We start from the raw sequence: 17,050 nt of genomic DNA on the forward strand, positions 1-17,050 counted from the left end.
TTCTGAGTATGATTCCTATTTCTACTCTACCTCCCATTAAAATGTTAAAAATCTCATATATTAGGTCTTGCTTATTAAGGGGGAGTTTAAACACACACGTGACGAGTTTTAGAGTCATGATTAATGATTAAATTTACCATTTCATAATAGTTTAAGATTTTGAGAAAATTGGTAATTCATCCAAATTAATCGATTTTAGACAATCTGAAATGTTTTCGGCATAATTATTGACTAGAGTGGCGAAATCCAAAAAGAATTTTTTTTTCGTCCTCCGTGGTGTTTAGGAGCATTTTGTTTTGGTCATTAGATTGGTGTTTTTTTTTTTCCTTATTAATGCGTACAATGTATTTCAATGAACATCACTGAATTTGGAAATGTTCTTTGTGTTTTTGTTCTACTCGATGTAATGTGTGAGAGATTGTTGCATGTTGCAATCTGTAACTTACTTGTGTATTTGACTACTTATTTCCTGGCTATCTAGTAATCAGGAAGCAAAGAATTCAAGCAAATAAAAATAGAAAACATAAGATGAATTGAAGTTAAAAATTAAAAACCAGACAATAAAATAATGAATAGAAATAAATTTAACAATATATCTACAACTTATTCGTCAGACATTCATTTGTAGATAAATTTGTAGAAGTAATTATGCTCAGACACACCTTTAACTGCATCGTGAAGATATTATACATCTTAATATACTGCACATTGTAGAAGTCCCCAAAATTAAGGGCCGCAACCTGCAGAATCCAAAATAAACAGTGACCGATCATCACTTCCTGAAAAAAATTATAATTACTTGAGTAGAATCAAAGAGCAACATACCTCGGTCAAGCAATGAAGGGTAAGGTTTCGATACGATGATGGCAGAGGGAAGAGATTTTAGGAGTGTCTCAATCTAAGACACGCAGACACAACATGGGAGGTAAGTTCCAGTATAATTTCTTACATAGGGAAAAGGTCAACTAGGCAAGAAGATGGTACATACCATTGATAACAATGGTGACTCAAAAATATAACCCAAGGGAATCCATGAAAGGAAAGCATGCAATGCGGACAATGTAGCACGTATAAGCTCAGTTCTTTGAGATGCGGATAGAACATATAAGCAAAACTCATGAATGAGTTGAAACTCACTGTAAACAACCAAAATCACATTTGTCAAAAAGGGATGGACAGACATATAAAGTGAGCTGCAGATCTGAGGGTAATATATCAAAAAACAAAATAGCTAGGCTCAACAAAATCAATAACTTGACATGTAACGGGTTTTTTGATCATATAACACACTGTTAAATGGATACTGTCTTTTGATGAGATATTGATAGTTCTTTGAAAGCTCAACATGAAGCAATAGGGCAATTCAAGAACAGGCTGATAGAAGAATAACTTATTTCTGACAAAATTCAATTACAAAATATTCTAAGAACATACCCAAATATGCAAAACTTGTCATGTACAAGAGACATTGGTCCTTCTCACAACTTATAAAGTGGTAGATGCAGCATGTATAGAAACCCAGAGAAACAACAACCTAGAGTACCACTTCCCAATATAGCCATCCAGCAATTACCTGTTCAATGATTGTTTAAGATCTTTGATCTTCTATTGAGTCATCTCACCCCTCAAGAAATCAAAAACCACTTCACTTAGAAGCTGGAAGACAATAGACTATGTTACTAACATATTCCACAACCAAATTAAATGAATAAGAATAGAACAAAAAGCTTACTTACAGACTATGTTACCAAGGGCTGATTCTTACGACTCTCACCATATTATATCTATCGTTGAAAGCAAAGATTAAAAGATTGTCACTTAACTCCTTGCATTTTGGTCTCTTTTAGGGTTCCACAGGTTCCATAAGAGTGTTTTCATGGATTTCCTATTAAATCTCTTATCGTTGAAAAGCTTTGCCAGTAGAAAAACGACCCTTCTCTTTCAGTTCTTTGGGTTTTGTCTCCTCCACTAGTATAGTTGCCCGGCCCACTTCCACCTCTGATACTCTAAAAGTTCTCAACATATCCACTAGGTTGCCTTCCAACTCCTTATCACCGCCTACCACTGTCACACTCCACTGGCCTTTATCAGAGAAGGGACTAAAAAACACTTGGCCAATCCAAGAGACTTACCACTTTCCACTGGTGGTTAGGGTTACAACGCCCTAGCAAACACCAATAGAGACCCATTATTTTAACAGCTAAATACAATTCAAGCATCATAAAAAATTAAAAGTAAATTCACCCAACCCTCCCAAAAAAAAAAAAAAAAAAAAAAAACCCTAGAAAAATCCACCAACGAGAACCAAATAGGATTAGCAAGTGTACTAAATCCCTAGGAACTTCACAAGTACTAAGATCTGCAAGAACAAAAAATATAAAGTACCAAGTAATCAGCCATCTAAACAATGAGAGATATCTATAAAAGTTATAACATAAAAAGTCAAAAAGCAAAAAAAGAACGCAGATGATTAATTTTGAGCACAATTTTTCATCTTGACTTACATGAAGTCACTATTTTTAAGTTTGTTATTGCTAAACTGCATTAAGACAACTAGTTGGAAATTCCATCTGAAAATACCATAAGTATTTAATGTTTAAATTGAAGTAGAAACTCTACCAAAAGTTTGATAGTCAAATTGAAGCTACCAATAGTTCTAGAAAGCAGTTACCTGCAGAACTTTGCCAAGGTAAGTCTATAGTTGCACCAAAGAATTTTTAATAGGTAGAGCATTAGGTGCTGCTTTCTCCAGTAATAGCAGCATCCAGCAACCAAACATTGATAGATTTGCAGAAAATTTCTACTCAAAATCTACCAGCATAATTTATTGCCCTTTCAGAACCTCGAATTTGAAAGAGGGAGCTAATTCTAAAAGAAAATTCTTACTCTGTAACCCAAATGGTCCAAAGAAGCAAAATAGCAAATAGTCGACTGACATGAAGCTAGCTGCATCCTTCTGACTGGTTAAGCATATATCAGAATCATGTTGAAAAGAATATTAGACGGTGCTGATCAAGTCAGCAGAAAATCAGAGAGTGAAACTGGCAAGAGTTGCATTCTACCCAACTGCTTACTAACCAGAAGAAAATTACGGATGCAATTTTCAATATAAAAAATTAAGCTTTCTGTGGAAAAGGCCATCTCCAAGTAACTTGCATGTTCTTCAATTCTGGTGACAAAATCTCAATTCTCCCTTTTTTTCCGACTTCATATCCAAATGCAAAAAGTACCAAGATTTAACAGTATACTGAGCCAAGTTAGTGCCACACACTGATCTGGAATTCGATACCTTGATTGAGACATGGATAGAATTTGCAAATATTCCTGTTCTGGAAAAATATATCTAACCGTTTACTTATTCCATGCATATGCTCTCTTATCAAAGCACAACAAGAAGGTCTGGGACAGAGAATCATCAGGATCTTAATAGGTTTTGTTTGATATCCAACCAATTCCATGTGTTAATATTTATCCCAGTTTCAGCTAGACATTGGATTCTATAAAGCACAACCTTAAATCAATGGAAGATACTCCAATTACATATATTACATGAGAGGTTGTAAAAGGGTTTTAACATTTGCAAACAAATGTAAGGAGGAGATCGGTTGTAAAAAGTGTGGTGCAGCTTAATCATTTAAATATTATTCTTATGTTTCAAGGAGATAAAAATTACCAATAATAGAACTACAACATCCGTTGAAAAAAATCAGATGCAAATGACTTTTTATCTCCATCTGAAAATTGCAAGTGGGGCTTAGAAACCAGAATGCAGGAATATAGATCTTTTCAACCTGCATTTATGGTGATTACTGCCTCTCTGTGTCCTTAGAACTCAAAATGCAGGAATATAGCTCCTTTCAATCTTCATTTATGGTGATTACTTCCTCTTCCCTGACCATGATTTGAAATTTTAGTTCCATTGAAGGATTCAAATCATTAAGTCGTTCGGCAGTCCACTCTCCCAACCTCAAGCATCCATATTTTCTTTAAGTATCAAAGACTTTTGTCAACATTGGATCAGTGGGTTCAAAAGGCATCATCTTAATGAATTTCTCCAGCTCATTTATGTGCCCATACTGACTATAAAGTTCAATCATACACTCATAGTGCTCCAACCGAGGCATGACATAGTACTTATTGCTCATTGAATTAAAATAGTGTTCCCAACTCAACTAGTCCTTCATATATACAAGCAAGCAAAATACCTTGAAATGTGATATGATTTGCTTTTACTCCTTCCTCCTCCATTAACCCAAACAATTCAAGTATCACCCTACCTCTTCAATTGTGAGAACATCCAAAAATTACGGAGTTCCAAAGAATCACATCCCGTGACACTGCCTCTTTAAAAACTGTGAAAGCATACTCAAGGCAACGACATTTTGAGCACATATCTACTAAAGCTCCTCTTATCACAATATCCATCTCATAACTATTTCTAATCATGAATCCACGAATCTGTTTGCCATGCTCAAGAGAGAAAGCATTTGCATAAGCAGCCAAAAGGGTTCCAATTGTAAACTTTCTTGGTCTTGTCTCCCATTGCATCTCTGAGAAAATTGTCATTGCTTGTTCACTAAGGCCATGACGAGCATAGCTAGTCAATAAAGCATTCCAAGAAACACTATCCCTCCATTGACTTATTATTAGGTAAAACCAAACTCTTCTTAAGTTCCCACATTTACCATAAATGTCAAGAGAGGCATTGCCAACAACAAGATTGGAAGGGAAACCCTTTCAGTAGATAAAACCATGGACATGTTTCCCCACTTCAACATCTAAAAGACTAGCACACACATTCAGAATTAAACCAATTGTGACATAGTCAATGTCCTTAGTTGTATTGGGCATAAAAATTACAAAGTCTAGAGCCTCTTCCCATTGGAGGGAACGAGTATACCCTACCAACATTCCGGAGATCACATTGCGTCAAGCATCTGATCAAAAAGCTTCTTTGCCTCCCTAGTTGATAGGCCAAAAACGAATTGACCCCTTGTGATGAATTAATTGATTAATTAGCCAAATTTAATTAATTAATCAAATTAACATGCAAACGCGTGGTAGTACAAACAAATCACCAATTAAACTAAGTATGTAGCGGAAAATAAATTGACATGGTGATTTGTTTACGAATAGGAAAAACTTACATGACAAAAACCCCATCAGGTGATTTTAAGGTCACCACTCCCGAAACTCTACTATTATTATAACAAGCGGTTATAAGTAAAGGAATCTCAGTACCTTATACTAACATACAGTTGAACACTTACCCCAATACCTAATTGGACTTGTTCTGTAGTGACAAATTCTCCTTTTGATGCACGGCTCTCAGTACGTGACTAACCAATTGCGTGGATCCCAATACTCAACTTCAATCACCAACTAGAGAAGGTTGTTGGCTGCAAAGTTCTTCAGTTCATCCACGATAAAAATCAAGAAGATGCTTGGTTATAAAACCCTACGGTGCACAAACACAACAACTTTACAAGAATGATGAACAAGGGCAAAACTTTGTGTCCGGCAAGGTTTTGAAACCTGGACCATTCATTAAACTGTAAAAGGAAGAGGTTCAAGGTTCTTGAGGTCGAACTGAGGTTGAACCGGGGTCGAACCATGATGATGTCATAATTAATTTAAATATATATAAATATTAAATTGATAAAAAATAGAAAAATTAACTAAAATAGTCTAATTTACCAAGGATTTAACTAACAAGCTTCAAGACGAGTGTTTCACCAAGCAAATCTTTTATATCATCTAGCCCTCGATCTATCCCAAGGTTTGAAAGTAATCCACCAACAGTAGGTTTCACAATAACAATAGCTTTTATAGAACTGACCACTTCACAGTAATAATGTGTAATCCATTACACATTGTTTCTTACAAAAATACATAAAACCAATGTTATGAATTCTGTTTCGGTTTGTCTATTGGAATGAAATGTTTCGGTACCGGTTCAATATTGGCTCATTTCAGTGTACCATTTTGAAACTACTGCAAATATATATATATATATATAATTTCATACCTTATTACTTACAAATTTTTTTTATAAAAATGTATATAAAAAAAAAAAAAAAAAAAAAAAGAAAAGAAAAGAAAAAACCGAACAAATGTACAAAACGAAAGTAGAAAACTTTCAATATTTTATATTACTCCTTTTTTCCTCACCAACGCACAAAATGAAAGTTGGCTTGCACTCTGCCCAACCAATTATGTTTTCAATATTTTATATTACTCATTTTTTCCTCACCAGCTAGTTCACTCCCTTTTCTTTTCTTTCTTTTTTTCTCTTCTATTTTCTCATCCACATATGTCAAGAAACACGTACTCCTCGATTTCCACTCTTCGCAGACTTAGTTTTAAATTTCCTCTCATCTTTGTCATTTTATGTTGTCTTCCTCTTTCTTCTACTTTTTTCCTTTGTGTGCGTCTTCTTCAATAGTTCAACTTTCCAGTGCTTCATCTCATCTAACTTTTCTCCACTCCTCACTCAAGTTTCTCACCATGGCTTTTTTGTTTTGCTTAATTTTTTTTGTAAGGTACGTTTGTTTACTTCATTTCTTTCTTCTTCTATTTTTTTTTTTTTTTTTTGGTTGAGATTTTAGTTTTACAGTCCAAACTCCATGCTGGCCGAATCTTGAATTTCGGCCGGTATTTACCAAGCGAGGGTTTCTTGTTTGAGAGAATGATCTAATTCCAAAGTCCAAACGACGCCGTATAGCAAAAAAAAAAAAAACAAGGAAAAGAATCCAAAATGGTGCCATTTAAGGCTTAAAACAAAGGACCCATGTGAACCACCTGAACCGGTCATGGTTTACAAAACCGGGCGGTCCAACTGCGGCTCGTACAGTTCACTACTTTTTTGCATGGAACGGTTCTTCATGTTTAACAAACCATAAAGATGGCCGGTTCGAGGTTTTCCCGGTCGGACCGTACGATCCGGTCCCAGTTTTAAAACCTTGGTCTCCAATCACAATTTACTTGAACAAACTTTGCTCAATACTTGTGCAACTTGTGTCCTCTTTGACGGCCCTTAAAATAATTATTTTATGTGTCTAGGGTTGTAAGAAAATGAAGCCCAAACACATAATCACGGATTAGAGTCAAAACAGATCTGAAATTCTGTTTTTCATAAACCTCGACAGATGCCTATCTGTTGAGCTACTGTCAAGCCACGGGGCTGGAATAGCTTCTTAAGCTCCATAAATGGCTAGCTATCGAGCTTTAATGACAGGCACTTTCTTGGCTTAAAACTTGGACAGACTTGCATGGCTTCAACACTTGATCTTGAAACAAAATTTTTTGAAGTATTAAACACATCCTAGATCTACCCAAATACAAGTAAAGTGCATTTTGTCAAAAGATTAACTAATTACATAAAATAGTGACATATGTTCCTAACAGTGAATCACATATATCCTAACAATCTCCCCCTTTGGCAATCCGTGAAAAAACCACAACAAATAAATGAACATATGAGAGAAATCATAAATCATTCAACTCATACTCACTTGTTAATACAATAAAATCTATCTTAATACAAATTCTTGAAAAACTTTGCAATAAGAGAGTTTATGGCAAGTAGATTTTAACAACTTGTATTTCTGAAACATTTTAAACAAAACTCATCAAAGCATCTTTATGTGAAACAAAAATAATAGGAAACAGAAGGAAACAAAAATAATAGACTGCATACAAGTAAAAAGAAATATATGCATAAAGAAAGAAAAGAAACAACACATGTAAGGGTAGGTGAAAGAAACATACATCAACATATAACGAAAATAAGTACAATGTATGTCAATAATGATCACAAGACCTATGTACAAGAATAAATGTATCTCTAAAAGAAAGAAAAGAAAAAGATACAAGTAATCCTCACTACATCCCTCAAGATATCAACACTCCTCCTAACAAAAATGTACTATACTAACTTTCCCCTAAGAATGACCACTCTCATATCTAAAACTACTCTCCCTTTTTGTCACAAGTGACAAAGGGTAAGAGTGTCAAGCAAACATCTCATTGGTAGAGTTAGCATTTCCATCATCATCATCAGAAGCATCATTGTCGTCATCATCATCATCATCCTCAACCTCAGAATCAGAAGCCACTAGAGGAGGTGGAGGAGAAACCTCAGAAGCGAAGCCACCCATGATCGCTTGCCACTGTGCAATACGACTGACACAAACATTCACCTGATACAACTTTGTAAATAGTGTATTAAAGCGAGCATCCATGCGCTACAATTTCACCATGATGTCTCCGAGTGACACATTGCTCATAGAAGAAGAGGGAACGGATGTGGATGGAGAAGAACGGGATAGAGTCGAACGGGAGGGAGGAGCTATTGAATCCAACTGCCGTGACCTAAACTGCGCCTCGCTACATTTAATAGTAGTGGTGTCTATGGCACACATGATAGAGAAGTGATCGTAAGACGGAAAAGAAACAGAAAAATGGCTTAAAATCCACATGATAGCCGAAGGGAAAATGAGCTTATCATGGGTAGCTGTATCCCTAAACACATCTATGATAGAAAGAATAAAACGTGAAGGAAAATCTATAGTGCGGTGCTCTAACAAAGAAAGCAAAAATCGAGTACAAGGCTCTATGATGGAGTTATAGTGAGAGAGTGGGTGCAAAACAAAATTCATCACCATGTTCATGAATCTAGGACCTTTAGCAAAGGGCTTACATGGTGTAAATTGACGATCACCCCAAACAGAAGGGTGCTCATAGAAGCAAACATCATCTCGTCTTTGGACACAATCCTCAGACGCTCATAACCGGGATACTTAGGATGCTCTACTCTCAGGACATGGAGAACATCCGCAACAAGCTGCAGGGTGACAGCAATGCGCGTACCTCGAATGCGAGTATGACAGAAGGGTACTAAAGAATCAATTCCATACATGTTGGAGTAAAACTCTTGGATCAGCACGGAAGGACATGTGACTGAGATGTCACATTGTGACTCCTAACCCCAACTGTGAATGACATGGGTAGGTTAGTGTCAACGAAGTCCGCCAAAATGACTCGGCTTTCCAAATGAACACCTCGTCGAGAAAAGTTCTCCGAGAAGTCCTTTTGGGCATCCTCATCACGAAACCGAATATGAGAAGGAGTAGGATCAGACAAAGACGATGCCCCGGAATGAAGAGAGTTCTGAGATGGAGTTGACTTATGTTTAGGTGCCATAGACACGGCTAACGTAAACAGAAAAGAGAGGGAGAGAGAAAGACTATCAGAAAAGTCTCAAGCAGCTCAAATATAACAAGTATATGGAAAAGAAAGTACATATGCATGGGAAATGCATGAACATGTGACATGCAATATAAAATTCATCATAGGCTCAGCTTAATCCAATCCTACCAGCACACAACCAATTTGCACACATCTAAATGCATGATAATACAGTTATAATGCTAATGTGATGCAATGCATGAGATTTTAAACTCATTTAAGTGAAAACCCATCCCAAAATTTCAACAATAACTTATCAATTTTGAAAAACCCTAAAATTTTTCAAAAACCACAAAACCTAAGTTTCAAAACATGAAATGCATGTAAATGAGAGAAAAGAGACATACCAAGTGACGAGAAACCTTGAAAAAAGCTTGAAAAACACTTGGAAAAGAGGTTTGGAGTGAGAGAGAGTGATTTGGGAGGTGAGAAGACAAATCTATCGAGAGAGAGATCGAGAGAAATGAGAACCGAATCGCACAAAACCTATACATAATGGTTCAGTAAATCTCGACAAATAGAGGTGTCGAGACATCTGTCAAGCCAAGTGTCGAGAAAACAAAACATCCACAGATGCAGCTGTCGAGGATCTGTCGAGGGATAAATCACCAAAGGCTAAAAGAAGCTCGATCGATCTACCAGGTGTCAAGAAGTTATTAAGTGGACAGAAGTTTTCTCAATTGATCCACCAATTGTCGTGGAAGTGTCGAGATTGCGATAAGAAACAACTTAAGAGTTCAATAGACGGCCAAGTATCGAGAAGGTGTCGAGATTGCTTAAAAACAATTTTCAAGAAGGGAAAAACACATATATGAAATGCAATAAAGCATGCAACTCAACCAAAGATCCAACATCATATTAAGCTCTCAAAATTATCTCTCAACAACAATTTTCAGCACAAAGATCCCAAAAACACACACATACACACATAAACAAGTTTAACCAATTTTATATTTCAAAAATAAGTCAAGACAGTTTAGTGAGTATACATTAACACATGTAAACCTTGTAATGGCCAAATCACATTGTACTTGCATATGTATCAAGAGTAGAAAAGAATATTGCGTGTTGTGTGTGTAAAATATCGCAAGATTGCATAAGCGTATACATGTTATGATGATTTGAGATATGAAAAAATTATTTTAACTCACACACAATCATAACTGTTTGATGGGAACTATCACCTTCGAGGTACATCCTATAACTCCCACATCTCCTAGAATACATGCTTGCAATTATATATAAAGCATTTTTATTCTTTTTACTTTTTTTATTTTTCTTTGCATATTTTTCTTTTTAGGCAAATCACGCATGGGCATATAAGAGATAGAAAAGAAATACCCAATTATGTTAAGCATTTAACATTCTAATTTTGCTATACTGAAGCACACAAATGTCATTGACATTGCACCTTTGTTATGCCGAAGCATACAGATGTCATTCATTATTGATATGCAATAGTGGTGAAATGGTTATTTATGCCTTTTTCTTAGGATTTTCTAGTCATTTCTGTCAAAAAGAGTGATACGAGTGTTAAGTACAAAAGATAACTTAATCTTACTCATCACAAACAAGAGCCACAAAACTCACTTGTTTAGTTATGCATAGAGATGTTCATCTAAGATATAAAAGATACAAAGTTTAGAAAACTTTGTTTCAATAGCCATCTAAGGTACACAAGTACCAATGTACACAAAACACACACTGTTTTTGTATTTTTCTGATTTTTCAATTTTTTTTAATTATTTTTATATCAAAAACAAAATAACAAAACTGAAAACAAACAAAAACATGTTAAATAAAGTAAAACATAAAACTAGACTGACTCAAAATAAAAGCAAAACACATAAGTTATGCAAAAACAAAACACAAGAAGAGCGAGAAGAAAGTGATAGAATCACTTGGAGCCCTTTTCTTTCCACACCTTGGAAGAACCTTTCCATCTAGCAAATCCTTTAACCGGTGATGAAGGAGAAGAATTGAAACCGTCAAGTTCAAAAAGAACATGAGGGCTTTGAGAAGATCTCCAAAAGGAGCAGGAGAGAATTCAAGCTAATTTTGGCTTCCAGATGTTATCATGCCATTGCTCTGTTAAGTGGCTAACCACTTATAGCAATTTGGTCGAGTATGACTAGCAACTCCATAATGATGACAGAGATGCTGCTTCTTTTATTTAGGCTTTTAAGAATTAGTTTTCTTAGCCCTAGGGTTCTTAGCTTCCTTCTTATCTTGCTTAGGGGGTGCTTCTAACATAGATTTACTCTTGTCTATGTTCTCACTAGATAAATCAGTTTTAACATCATTGTTCTCAATTTCAACATTATTACTAGGAGGAACAAAGACAGTAGTACTAGTAGAAGCAATATTAGAAGAAGAGAGACCATACCCTAAACCTGTTCGATTAGAAGTAGATTTTTGAAGATTAAGCATCTCATCAAGCTTTGCACTTGAAGTCCTCTCCAATTGAGCTCTAACTTGAAACAATTCCGCTTCGAGCTTCTTGGTCTTCTTAGCTAATAAGTTGTTTTCAAACCTCAGTGCTCCAATAGTCTGATTGGCTCCATCAAACTTTATGGAAAGCTCATCACGATCAAGTTTCACATCACTGAGCTTCTTGGTGGCCAACCTATAAAGTTTCTCATGCTTCTCAAACACTTTATATAATTTCTCATAGGCTGTATGGATATTATCTTGATCATTCATCTTCTCGAACTTAGACTCCACCAAGTCCTCTTATTTGTCCACGTCTTCAGCAATCCCCTCAATAGGATTGATAGTGGCAGTGAAGGCATTTAAGATTCTGTCATCCTCATTGTTGGAATCATCCTCAGGCTTAGTGTCGCTCAAGGTAGCAGCAAGTGCCTTACTCTTCCCAATGCTCCTGAGATATATAGGACACTCTTGTTTCATGTGACCAAAGTCTTGACACCCAAAGCACTTAGGTCTTGCAGGAACAGTGTACTGACCGCCATCCTTAGCATCCTTTTTCCCTTTGTCTTGGCTCTTGAATTGTGAAGACTTGGATTGCCTACGGTCCTTGTCAAAGCCTTTCCCATTGGCATTCTTCATGAACTTCTTGAATTACCTTATAATGTAGGACTTCATCTTAGAATTCTCAACATCTAAAGACTCATTAGTGTCACTGCTCTTAGCCTTCAATGTCATGCTTTTGTCCTTACCCGACTTACCGATTCTTGATAACCTTAGCTCGTAAGTCTGCGAATTACTAACCAGCTCTGTCAAAGGAATCTTGTTAATATCCTTTGATTCATTGATTGCCGTAATCTTGGCATGGAATCTCTCAGGTAGAGATTTGAGCACTTTCTTCATAATCTTGGGTTCAGAAATGGTTTCCCCAAGATTAAAGGCTGAGTTCACTATGTCCTTGAGTTTGGCGTAGAACTCATCGAACGACTCATCCTCCTCCATCTTGATTTCTTCAAAGCTTGTAGTAAGCCTTTGAAGTTTTGAATCTTTAACAACCTTGGTTCCTTCATAGGTTGTCTGGAGAATGGTCCATGCTACCTTAGCAATTTTAGTAGAGGATATCTTCTTGAACTCCTCATTAGTGACCGCACTGAACAAAGCATTCAATGCCCTGATGTTGAAGTTTGCCGCCTTGATCTTTGCATCATCCCAATTGGCCAGCATTTCCTTCGGCTTGGTCCAGCCAATCTTTACAGTTTGTCACACCTTCTTATCTAAAGACTGCAAGAAAGCTCTCATGCGTACTTTCCAGTATGCATAATTAGTGCCATCAAATAAAGAATGTATAATTAATGACTATCCTCTATCCATGACAAACAGGGGTCAATGGATCAACACAGCAAAGATTAACCCTAATCAGAGTGTGTTTGCTCTGATACCATTTGATAGGCTAAAAATGAATTGACCCCTTGTGATGAATTAATTGATTAATTAGCCAAATTTAATTAATTAATCAAATCAGCATGCAAATGCGTGGTAACACAAACAAATTACCAATTAAACTAAGTATGCAGTGGAAAATAAAATTGACATAGTGATTTGTTTATGAATGGGGAAAACCTACAAGGCAAAAACCTCACCGGGTGATTTTAAGGTCACCACTCTCGAAACTCCATTATTATCACAACAAATAGTTACAAGTAAAGAAATTTCAGTACCTTATACCAACCTACAGTTGAACTCTTACCCCAATACCCAATTGGACTTGTTCTATAGTGACAATTTCTCCTTTTGATGCATGGCACCCAGTACATGACTAACCAATTATGCGGATCACAGTATGTGACTTTAATCACCAACTAGAGAAGGTTGTTGGCTACAAAATTTTTTAGTTTATCCACAATGAAGATCAAGAAGATACTTGGTTACAAAACCCTACGGTGCACAAATACAGCAACTTCTACAAGAATGATGAACAAGGGTAAAACTCTGTCTCTGGTCACAATTTGCTTGAACAAACTGTGCTCAACACTTATGCAACTTGTGTCCTCTTTGACGGCCCTTAAAATAATCCTTTTATATGTCTAGGGTTGTAAGAAAATAAAACTCAAACACATAATCACTGATTAGAGCCAAAACAGATCTGAAATTTTGTTTTTCATAAACCTCGATAGATGCCTATCTGTCGAGCTGCTATCAAGCAGCTATCGAGCCATGGGGCTGGAACAGCTTCTTAAGCTCGATAGATGGTTAGCTGTCAAGCTTTAATGATAGGCATTTTCTTGGCTTGAAACTTGGACAGACTTGCATGGCTTCAACACTTGATCTTGAAACAAAGTATCTTGAAGTATTAAACACATCCTAGATCTACCCAAATACAAGTAAAGTGCATTTTGTCAAAAGATTAGCCAATTACATAAAATAGTGACATATGTTCCTAACAAGTGAATCACAAATATCCTAACACTAGTTTTCCCACTAGTTGCATGCCCTGACACAATTGAAGTCCAAGAAATTAAATCTTTTGAACTTAGCTGTTCAAATACCTTATGAGCATTCTCTAATTTCTCACACTTGATATACATATCCATGAGAGGACTTGAAATAACTTCATCATCTTCAAGACATATTTTAATTAAAACTCCATGACTTTGCTTCCTTTCCTTTAGTGTAAATATACTTGAGCAAGCATTAAGTGCATTACAGAATGTAAAGTTAAAGGGCCTAACCGCAGTCTGGAAAATTTGAAAAAAGATAAAGACCACATTTTTTCCATCATCCATCTCAAGATACTACCTCACAATCACATTTCAAGAAACAGTAATTGGATTTTTAATCTCATTAAACATTCTTCACCCATCTTTAATAACCTGGCATTTCTCATATACATCAACAATTGAACTCTCCAAAATTATATTCGCAATAAACCCATATTTCACAATAAACCCATGAACCAGTCTCAGAAGACAAAGTGCCAACACTGCACCACAAGACCTAAAAACATTGGCGAACGTGGCCTTACTCGCATAAACTCATGATCTATTCATGTCTGAAAACAATGACAAGGCCTTCTTAGGACACCCACCTTGCATATAAGCCATAATCATTACATTCAAAGACCCCTAATCTCTTTGAGGCATTTCCTCAAATAGCTCCCTTGCATTAACTAAACATCCACATTTACCATAAGTCTCTATCGCTCGGTTCAGGAGAAAGACGGGTGATGTAGGGGAGAAGGTGAGAAGATGGGACTTGACCTTTCGGGCTTTAACAACGGCGTGATTGGAAGAGATAGGCATAGAGAGAATACTGGAAAAGTACTAGGGCAGCAGAGAGAATTGAGACAACTTTTTGGAGACAACCAACTTTGAGGTGAGTGAAGATGGTGTTGGCTAAGGCTTTGGCACTAGTGGCTTGAGTTTGGGGCTTATGGGTTCAGCTGTAGAGAATGTGGTTGAGTATAGAAGCGGGACACATACTCATGTAACAGTTGAAGAAAAAGAAAGAAAAATTGGCTAGAAATTCAAATATTCAAATATTTAAATCATTATATATTGGGACTACGATCCGGTTAATGGGAACCTATTAGGGGTTTGCTTTACTTTGCTCTTTGTAATGTTTAGTTAGTTAGTTAATTATTTTAAAAGAGTGCGCATAGTCAAATGATGAGCCATGGATAAGAATCTATAACGCGCTAAAATGTCCTTGTTGATGGAACCCACCATGAATTTAATGAGTAGACTACCATAAATGTGAAAGGAATAAGTATCATTCTTTATGCTCTGAAAATACCTAAAAATTATGCATTGTTGACGATCTTGTACTCTAACAGCATTTAGGGTTCCTCAAACAATATAATTATTTCATACCAGGTAAATTCTTAACACTTTCCCCTTTTACTAAGATTACATAATGTTCTTGGCACAATTTAGACTCTAAATTTATTGCACTTTAAATTATGGCTTTCAAATGATCACTTTCCATTTCACTTGAAATAAAGACAATATAATATATTCATTTTATAATATATATATATATATATATGAAAATTTTAGAGCATTTAGCAAAAAAAAAAAAAAAACATCCACATTCAATTATGCATTAATAATCACTATAAAAATATGTAAAAAAATATATATATATATTTTATTCCACCCATATAGATAATGGGATATGGGAAGTGTAGGGTTGGGATTTGTGACCCAAACCCAAAACAATTAATTTGTAGAGTATGAGTGAAAGAGCTAGGTTAAGTATGAGATTAACAACAACGAATCACAACTTTCAAACACAAGCTAACATAAGTCTACACGTAAAGAGTGAATATCCGAAGAGCTATATTATTGATTATCTGATGAACACAAATCTTAGGGTTACAGTCAAGTTCTCTCTTCTTCTGTTTCTTCCTCCCCCCCTTACGTTAGGAGCTTCTTTCCTTTATATAACCTCCCTTCTCTTCATCTCCATCGTCCACTTGTACCTCATCCGTGAGTCTACTTGAGTATGTGTCACATCAAGCATCTTCTTTAGCTTTGTGTGAGTGGCGGTAGGTGAGGATACACTGTTCAGGGGTCTTCTCCACATAAATGCGGCCAGAAAAGTTGCTGCAGAACATTAAATACGGTGGTAGCAGCTTTCCCTTTAGATATTTCTTCATCCTTATTGTCTCCCAGTGCACTTAGAGCTTATCTTGATCAGGTGGAGTCCTCGGAAGATCATTTTGACCTTTTATACGCTCAATTGATCTATACTATTCGCGTCAGAGGAATATAACCTCTTCGGACAGAAGATGTCCTCTTCGGATTGTAATCATTCTTCCCTCTGAGGGTCCCACTTCCAGATGGGCCCTGCCCTTACCATCTCCTTCTTCTCGGTTGCACAATAGCTCTTATATGGGCTCTCGGCCCACTATGTTGGATTGGACCCTTTTCCCCTCCACAGGAAGTATAGTTAAAGTGGTTATATAAAATAGGTAAAATGATTTTTTTTTTCTTTTTTATTTGGAGAAACAATAAAATGTCTTATTGGTGGATTAAAATGGAATTTTCATGCATAATCAAATGCAAATGCTCTTAAAATAGAAAATTATTAGATACTTTCGAAGTATGGTGATACGGTGTTCTATTCTTTCAAATTCATGGTAGACCCCTACCATAAATTCAATTAACGAGACCCATTATGAATATGAGAAAAAAGAAACATTATGTCACCATGATTCAAGAGTACCTCTCTTAAAACTATACGTATATATAAATACTATTTTTTTTTTTCCTTTGGGGTGTGGAGCCTCTAGTTACATCACAATAGAGTGGTGTTTAGAGATGAAAATCCAAAGAGAAATCTAATGCCTGAAGTTATGTCTAAAGCTGCAGAA

General features: G+C 36.0%; 1 pseudogene; it reads right to left on the bottom strand.

The window, feature by feature from the left end:
* Positions 1-3,857: 3,857 nt before the first annotated feature.
* On the bottom strand, positions 3,858-16,143 carry LOC111985000 (pentatricopeptide repeat-containing protein At3g26540-like; annotated as a pseudogene).
* Between the last annotated feature and the right edge of the window lie 907 nt (positions 16,144-17,050).

This window comes from Quercus suber, unplaced genomic scaffold (assembly GCF_002906115.3).
Source record: "Quercus suber isolate HL8 unplaced genomic scaffold, Cork oak 2.0 scaffold_273, whole genome shotgun sequence".
NCBI lineage: Eukaryota > Viridiplantae > Streptophyta > Magnoliopsida > Fagales > Fagaceae > Quercus > Quercus suber.